This window comes from Trichosurus vulpecula, chromosome 1, assembly GCF_011100635.1.
Source record: "Trichosurus vulpecula isolate mTriVul1 chromosome 1, mTriVul1.pri, whole genome shotgun sequence".
In the NCBI taxonomy this organism is placed as follows: domain Eukaryota; kingdom Metazoa; phylum Chordata; class Mammalia; order Diprotodontia; family Phalangeridae; genus Trichosurus; species Trichosurus vulpecula.
In genome coordinates this window covers 127,193,426-127,202,990 of record NC_050573.1, presented here as the reverse complement: position 1 = coordinate 127,202,990, position 9,565 = coordinate 127,193,426, and the positions used below count along the sequence as shown (strand labels likewise).

Genomic DNA, 9,565 nt, shown 5'->3' with positions numbered 1-9,565 from the left:
GAACTCTGTAAGACGTGGGGTGGGTGTGATACAGAAGCAGGTTTAATAACAAGAGAGAAAAGCAATCTGGATGAAAGCAGTCTTTTGCTTTATTTATATGATCAAAATAAGATTTCAGAAATGGAAACAGTTCAAGCTTGTTTTCTATTATTATGACAGGTTTAAGATGTAGGGAGTATAAGTCTTGAGCTCAGAAATGCCTAGCTGATTAAATTTGGTAACCTTGTAATAGAATCTTATAAGATTGTTGCCCAAGCATATACTAAAATAATGCACCAGCATACTGAATAAGATCTTATCTGTGAATTTATTACATTGATACTGTGCGAGCTAAGGTGTGGACTCTCTTCCTTGATCAAAAAAAGTACCAAATTTGATTCATAAAAAAGCAATGAGAGAAATCACTAAAAATGAAGAAGACTCAAACTATTGAGTCATTTGGCCATGCAAATCAGTATACACACATATTCATATATACGCATTACACAAACATTCATACACACATATGTACACATGAATACATACATGTATACCTATACATATACCTATGAAGTCATACATACACACATATGCATATATATATACATACTTGCACAGATTCACATACACTTATACTTGTACATGTGCATGTACATGCATATATACATAGGTAGACATGTATATACCTACATATACAGACATACATACACATGTGTGTATGTGTGTATGTTTGTGTGTGTGTAAAATATATGTAATTTTTCTAGGCAGGTACTTTTCTTTTACCCATGGAAAATTGCATTCCTGTGTATCCATTTCATTTACTAAGAAACAGAAGCAACCTCAATTTTGAAATATTTATATCAAAAGGAAAAAGGAGGTAAGTTGAATTAATATATTTATGTATTTAACACCTATGGAACAAGAACAAATGCAGAACGTCCAAATCACCTTTAAAAATGAGTTATTCAATGCAAAATTATTTCTACATTTATATGATATTAACTTTCTTCATTTTTTTAACTAGGGCAAATAATTTTTCTATTGAAAGCAGACCTTATGCTAGATAAAGAAAGTTCAAATAAAAATAATTTTAATTGATGAAAGCCCGGTGGTTACTATAGTTACACACTAATGTGAGAAATACAGGATTTTGAGGTAATGCATAATTACACTGTATAGAGTTATCTTTCAAATTTATTTTAAAAATAAAAATTGTCATTAATCATTAACCCTTATGCATTATTTGTTCCCATTTTTTCATTGTCTTTTATTTTGGCTAGAAAAAAGCCTGATTTTATCATTTCTGCCCTTATACATAAAAATAATAAATATTAGAAATGTCATGTATAAAAGACTATTTCTTTTGCTTTTTAAATTTACTATGTTCCTTTCCATTTCTCAAGTATTTACCCAGGCAAGAAACATTTTTTAGTGGTGAAATGTCCTGTAGTTACTTTTGAGGATATAAATCAACATTTGTAAGTGCTTTATTCTTTTGACTTTTCATTTTAATGGCACAATATATAATATGGTGGGTGTTTTTTTTTTCTACCCTCTTCTTCACTATTACCAAGTTCCAAATGACACCTTGAAGAATTTCAAAGAATTTCAGAGTTTTCTTGGTCACCTCTAGTTCCATCACACTTGAAAAAGATTGCCTACTGAAATATACTAAACAAATTAGCCATGCTATTTTAGAATCATAATTGACCATCACATTGATTAGCATTTTCCAGTCTCCTAAACTGTTCATTTTAATTTAAATTTTTTGTTGTATTATAAATTTTTCTGATTCTACTCAATTGACTCTGAATCAGTTCAGAACATCTTTACAAATTTATCTGAGACCATGCCTTTCATTATTTTTCACAGCATAATTACATTAGAAAAATATGGAAATCTTTGAGAATTTTTGTCATCATTATTCAGGAGCCATGGTTATTATATCTTCATTGTTTGAATTTTAATATTTGTGCTCACAACACAAATACTTCCATCCAAAAAAAAAAAGACTTCACTTGACACTTTTACCCTAAATATAGTGTGCTTTATTTCTCTCCTTCCTTTGATACCAACAATATTTTGTCTACAAGAAGGAAATTTTAAAATAGAAAGACACACAGTAAAAATAAAGGGTGAGAATAGAGTGTCTTCTGCTTCAGCTGATATAAAAATCAAAAAAGAGGCTCCTTTTCCAACTGGAATTATGGCGGGTGGAGAAGAAAAGAAGAAGCTACCATCTCTTTGAAAATCCCTTTTGAAAAAGTGAAAAGCTTTCGCACTACTGAAGGCCAAACGCTTGAAGAAGAAGATGGCTATCAAAAAGCTCCATAAAATATGGAGAAAAGTTATCTATGAAAAAACTAAAGCTTACCATGAAGAGTACAGACAGATGTACAGAAGTGAAATCCAGCTGGCCAGAATGGCATGCAAAGCTGGCAATGACTATGTACCTGCTGAACCCAAGTTAGCTTTTGTGACCAGAATAAGAGGTATCAATGGTGTTAGATGAAAGGTGCGAAAAGTACTGCAACTTCTTTGTCTTCACCAAATCTTCAATGGCACTTTTGTTAAACTGACCAAGGCTTCGATCAACATGTGGAGGATTGTGGAACCATACATTGCATGGGGTTACCCAAACCTGAAGTCTGTGAATGACTTGATTTACAAAAGTGGTTATGGCAAGATCAAAAAACAGAGGATTGCCCTGATGGGCAATGTCCTTATTGCAAAATCTCTTGGTAAATATGGAATTATCTGCATGGAGGACTTGATCCATGAGACCTTCTCTGCTGGCAAGCACTTCAAAGTTGCTAACAACTTCCTGTGGCCCCTCAAACTATCTTCTTCACAAGGTGGAATGGAGAAAAAGACTATACATTTTGTGGAAGGTGGAGATGCTGGTAACAGGGAAGATCAGATCAACAGGCTTATTAAAAGAATGAACTAAATGTCTCCACCATGATTATTTTTCTAATGGTCTGTTAATAAAAATGCCTGTGACAAAATTGAACAAAAATGTAAAAAAAGGAGGGATAGCAATAACGATGTCTGATAAAGTGAAAATAGATTTAGTTAACCAAGAGAAGCAAGGAAACTAAATAATGAGAAAAAATGTACCATTGAAAATGAAATAATATCACTACTAAACCATATGTGCTAAATGCTATAGCATATAAATTTATAAATGAAAAGGTAAATGAATTACAGGTGGAAATAAATAGTAAAACTCTAATAGTGGGGAACTTCAACTTTGCAGTCTCAGAACTAGAAAAATCTAACCAAAAAAATAAATTAGACCAAAGTCTCAGAGATTAACAGAATCTTAGATAAGCTAGATATGGTAGAAATCTGGGGAAAGAAACTGAATAAGAAGAGAAAGAATATAACTTTTTGTCAATAGTACATGACATTTTTATAAAAAATTGATCATATATTAAGGCATAAAACCTTATAATTAAATGAAGAAAAGCAGAAATATTAACTGTATCATTTTCAGATGATAATGTAATAGAATTACATTTGCTTAAAGACCATGAAAAGATATATGAAAATCAATTGGAAACTATACATCATAGTCTTTAAAACTGAGTGGGTCACAGAATAAAACATAGAAAAATAAACAATTTTATTAAAGAGAATGATAATAATCAGACAATATACCACACCATTAGGGTGCTGCAAAAGTGGTAATTAGATGAAAATGTATATCTTAAATTCTTCCATCAATACAATAAAGAGCACATCAATAAATTGGGAAGACATTTTTTGGAAAGCAGGAAAGAAACAAATTAAAAATCCCCCACATCCTGAAAATTATAAGTGAGATTAGTACAATTGAATGTAAAAAGAATAGAATTAATACATAAATCTAGGATCTGTTTTTATGAGTAAAACAAAGAAATAGACAAGCCATTGGTTAATGTGATTAAAATTGGGAGAAAACCAAATCATTAATATAAAAAATGTAACAGAAGGAGATACCAGTAATACCATAAATGAAGATAAAATTAAAACAAGTTTTAGGTGTTATTTTGCTCAATTAGATGCAAATAAATTTAACAATCAGAGTGAGATGGAACAATACTTCTGAAAATATAAACTTGTCAGATTAAACAGGGGAAAATATAGAATATCTAAATAAATGTCTTCAGAAAAAGAATTTGAACTGGCCATAAATGATCTTCATAAGAAAAAAAAAAGCATCAGTACCAGATGGATGGACAAGTCATTTGAACCCAACATTCAGAGATCAACAAATTCCAATATTAAATAGATTATATGGAGTAATAGCAAAAGAAAGATTACTACCAAACTCCTTTAATGAAACAAACCAGGAAAAGAAAAGAAAAAAAGAGAAGGAAAATTATAGACCAATTTCACTAATGAATATTGATACAAAATACTAAATAAAATATTAGATAGGAGATTACAGCAATTTAATATATAGATTATACATTATGACCAAGTGAGCTTTAAATCAGGAATGCAGAGGTGGTTCAATATAAGGAAACAATTAACCTACTTGATTGTATTAATTACTAAATAAACAAAATCATGTAATTATACTAATACATTCAGAATAAAATATTTTACAAACAACACCCATTCTTATTAAAATATTTGAAAGTATAAGTTTAAATTTGTTTTCTTTAAAATGATAAGAAATAGCCATTTAAAGCCATCAGCAGGCATTATGCATAATGAAGATAAGCTAGAAGTCTTCATAACAACATCAGGAGTGAAACAAGGATGCCCACTATCACTGACATTATTCAACATTGTACTAAAAATGGTTAAAATAGCCATAAGAAAAGGAAAAAGAAATTGAAGGAATTAGAAGGATATATGATGTAATAATGCTGTCTCTCTTTGCAGATGCCATAGTGGTACAAATCAGGACTACACAACTTGTAGCCCATGGGCAGCTTATATCCCTCAGGCCACTTGCAGTACACCAAAGGATTTTGGGAGGTCCCGCCACAAATATAGGGGAAAATATCCTTTGTATGTATATGAAATCCTTTGTTTCAAAGGTTGTGCTGATTCTACTAAAAATCTAGTTGAAACAATAATTTTAGCAAAGTAACAATCTATAAAATCAACCCCATGAATCATCAGCTTTTCTATATATCATCAACAAAGTACTGGAAGAAGTGAAAAGTATTTTATTTAAATAAACATAGACAATATAAAATACCTGGGATTACAGTGCTGAAACTAACTCAAGAACTATATGAACATAATAAAAATAAAATATTTCTTATACAAGAAAGTAAGATTTAAATAATTGGAGAAATAATAATTGTTTGGAGATAAACTGAGCCAATATAATAAAAATGACAATTCTACCTAAACTAATCAGCTTTTGCAGAACCATTCCCATTACACTACCCAAAATTATTTTACTGAGATAGAGTGTGTAATAACAAAATTATTTTGGAAGAACAAAAGATAAAGAATATCAAAGGTATTAATGAGAAAATATAAAGTAAGGAGGTCTAGCAGTACCAGATTTTAAACTGCATTTTGAGGTAGTAATTATGAAAAGTATCTGATACTGGAAAAGAAATAGAATGGTTGATTACTGAAACAGAGTAGATTTATAAACATAGTGGTAAATGATTTTAGTAATCTTATCTTTAATAAATGAAAAGATCTAAGACTTTGAGATAAGATCTCACAATTTGGTAAAACTTGTTGGGAAAATTAGAAAGCAGTCTGATAAAAACTAGGTATATATGAGTATCTTAGACCATTTATCAAGACAAGGTCAAAGTGGATGCTTAAGGTAGATAGAAAGGGTGATATCAAAAGTGAACTAGAAAAGCATGAAATATATTACGTATTACATTTATGGATAGGAGAATTAAAACAAAACACAAGAGAAAGAGAACATTGTGGCATGTGAAATAGATAATTTTGGTTGCATTAAATTGAAAAGGTTTTTGTACAGATAAAACCAATGTAAGCAAGATTAGAAGGAAAGCAGAAATCTAAGAAAAAATATAGTCAATTTCTTTGATAAAAGCCTCATATCTCAACTATATAGGAAACTGAGTCAAATTTATAAGAATATGAGACATTCTCCAAATGATATATCATCACAGGACAAGAAGAGGCTGTTTTTGAAAGAAGCTATGTGTAATCATAGGAGAAATCCTCAAAATAATTGTTGATTAGAGATACATATTAAAACAATTCTGATATAACATTTCACACCTAACAAATTGGCTAAAATGGTAAAAGGGAAAATTGAGAAATATTGGAGAGGAAGTGAAAAATTGGGAAATTAATGTATTGTTGATAGAAATATAAACTGATTCAACTCTTTTTGTAGGCTGTCCCCAAAGTTATAAAAGTATGCATATACTTTGATCTAACATTCTCCAAGATGATCAAGGAAAAAGGAAATTTTTCTAAAAGTATTTACAGCAGCTCTCTTTGTGGTGCCAGAAACTGGAAAGTGAGGGCGTGCCCATAAAATATGGAATGGCCAAATGAGTCATGATACTTGATTGTGATTGAATACTACTGTGCTATATAAAATGACAAGCAGGATGGTTTCAGAAAAAAAAAATGAAAAAAAAACATGTGAAATAATGCCAAGCGAAACTAGTGGAAGCAAAAATATATTAAGCACAGTAATAGCAATATTGTTTGAAGAGCATCTTTGAAAGACTAAACTATTTTCAGTAATATGATCATTCAAATCAACTTTGAAGCACTTATGAAGAAAAATATTTTTCTCTCCATAGAAGGAACTGGTATATGGAAGTATGTATTGTTTGGTTTAATATATCATAGATGTATGTATTCACATATATGTATCACATGCATATACATGGTTACATGTATCACACATACATATATTACATACCATATACACCTGCACACATATACATCTGTGAATGTATATGCATATATTTGTGTGAGTGTGTCTGTGCATCTTGTCTTTATATGTTGGGGGCAGGGGAAGAGACAACTCAGAATTCAAAATGTAACAAAAAGTAAATAAAACAAAAACAAAAAGCACAACTGGCCAAATGGTAAAAGAAGTACAAAACTTCACTGTTGAAAATCATTCTTTCAAAATTAGATTTGGCCAGATAGAAAAAAGAGGCATAAAAATTCATTGAAGAAAATAATTCCTTTAAAATTAGTTTCAGGTAAGTGCAAGCTAATGACTCCATACAATATCAAGAAACAATAAAACAAAGTCAAAACAATGGAAAAATAGAAGCTAATGTGAAATATCTCATCAGAGTGAACAACTGATCTAGAGAATAGATTTAGGAGAGATAATTTAAGAGGCATTTCACTCCCTAAAAGCCAGAATCAAAAAAGGAGACTGAACAGCATTTCTTCAAGAATTTATAAAAGAAAATATTCCTGATATTTTTAAAGCTAAAGGTAAAATAGAAATGAAAATAATCCATAGATCACCTCCAGAAAGAGATTTCAAAATAATAACTCCCCGAACATTGTAGCGAAACTCCAGAACTCACAGGTCAAGGAGAAAATACTTCATATAGCCAGAAAGAAACCATTCATATATTGTGGAACCACAGTCATGATCACACAAGATTTAACAGCTTCCACATTAAAGAAGAGGATTGGAATATAATTTTCTAAAAAGTAAAGGAATTATTATAACCAAAAATAACCTACCCAATGAAACTGAGTATAATCCTGCAGGGGGAAAATGTTTTTTTTTAATTAAATATAAGACTTTCAGGAGCTTCTGATTAAAAGACCAGAACTGTATAGAGCATTTGGCATTTAAACACAAGACTCAAAAGAAGCACTGAAATATAAACATAAAAGAGAATAAATGAAGGACTTAGAAAGGTTAGACTGTTTGCATTTGTATATGGGAAGAGGATGTATGTAACTTTTAAGAATTTTATCATTATTATAACACTTAGAAAGAGTCTGCATAGATCTCATTCTCATCTGAATTAGTTCAGAATGGTAGAATATATACATACACCCACTTTCAGTTGGTTATAGAAATCTATGTTATACAACAAGGAAGTAGAAGGGGAAGGTATTACAAAGTTAGAGATGTTAGAATGGAGAATATATTAAGAAGGGCATTGATTAGAAGTAAAAGAGGCTTTTGATGAAGGACAGGGTAAGAAGAAAAAAGATAAATAGAAGAAAAAAAGATGTAAGGAAATATTTTTAGTAATAGCAACTCAATGTTATTGAGATGAACTCATTGATAAAATTGAAGTGGAGAGTAGAATGAATTAGACACCTGAATCCAACAATATATCACTGATAAGAAACATACATGAAACAGAAAGACAAGTGTAGAGTTAGAATAATGGGCTGGAACACAATTTTTCATGCTTCAGCTCAAGTAAAAAAATAAGCAGGGGCAGCAATCATGATCTTGGTGGGGGGAAAGCAAAATAAAACTGTTTAAAGAGATAATGAGGAACACTACATTTTGCTAATAGGTACCAAAGACAATGAAATTATAAAAGTAATAAAAAAAAATGTGCCAAACAGCATGGCATCCAAATAATGATTAAAAAAATGTTACAGGTGTAAAAAGACAATAAAATTGTTCTAGTAGGGGAAAATCTCAAATTGTCCCATCAGAAATAAATTCATATAACCATATAATAAGCAAAAAATAAATTAAGGAGACAAACAGAATTTAAAAAAAAAAGTTAGATATGTTAGACTTCTGGAGAAAATTAAATGGGAATAGAAAGAGATATTACCTTTTCTGAGTATGTATAACACCTTCAGTAAAAATGAGGATGTATTGGTTATAAAAACAAGAATAAAATACAGAAAAGCAGAAAATTTAAATGCACCATTTTCAGGCCATAACGTGAAAAATTGCATTCAATGAAGTGCCATGGAAGCATAAATTAAAAATTAATTGGAAGCAAAATAATTGTAAAGAAGGTGTCAAAGAACAAATCATAGATCAAACCAGTAATTTCATTAAAGATGACAGCAATGAGACATGCCAAAAATCTACAAAATGTAGCCAAAGCAATAATTAGAGGAAATTCATATCTCTAAATATTGACTTCAATAAAAAATAAAAAGTGCAGATTAATTAATAGCTAAAAAAAACCTAGAAAAAAAACACATTAAAAATCCTAAATTAATCACAAAAATAGACATCTCTTACAAAATCATAGGACAGCTTAATGAAATTGAAAGTAAAATAAGTATACTAATAAATAAAAGCAGGACTTTTTTATGAAAAATGAGACAACAAAATGAATAAACCGCTGGCTAATTTGATTTTAAATAAAAAAGCAAAAAGAAAAATAGAAGTTACTAAAATAAGAAAAAAAAGGAAAAGGATGAATGCACCATCAATGATGAAATAAAGACAGGCTTAGGAGATATTTTCAAATTCCAAATATATGTCAATAAAAATGATGATTTATGTGAAATGGATGAATATTTACAAGACACATATAAATTGCCCAGATTAACAGAAAAGGAAACAGTATGCTTAAATAATCCGATTTTATGAAAATAAATTTAATAAGCTGTAAATGAGCTACCTAAGGCGAAATATCTATATATATCCTCAGTATCTGATGGA

The 9,565-nt window shown here is 30.0% G+C and overlaps 2 pseudogenes; one reads left to right on the top strand and one right to left on the bottom strand.

Moving 5' to 3' along the window:
- Positions 1 to 1,865: 1,865 nt before the first annotated feature.
- On the bottom strand, positions 1,866 to 1,964 carry LOC118835071 (annotated as a pseudogene).
- Positions 1,965 to 2,176: 212 nt separating this feature from the next.
- LOC118833516 lies at positions 2,177 to 2,929 on the top strand (annotated as a pseudogene).
- The last annotated feature ends 6,636 nt before the right edge of the window (positions 2,930 to 9,565 follow it).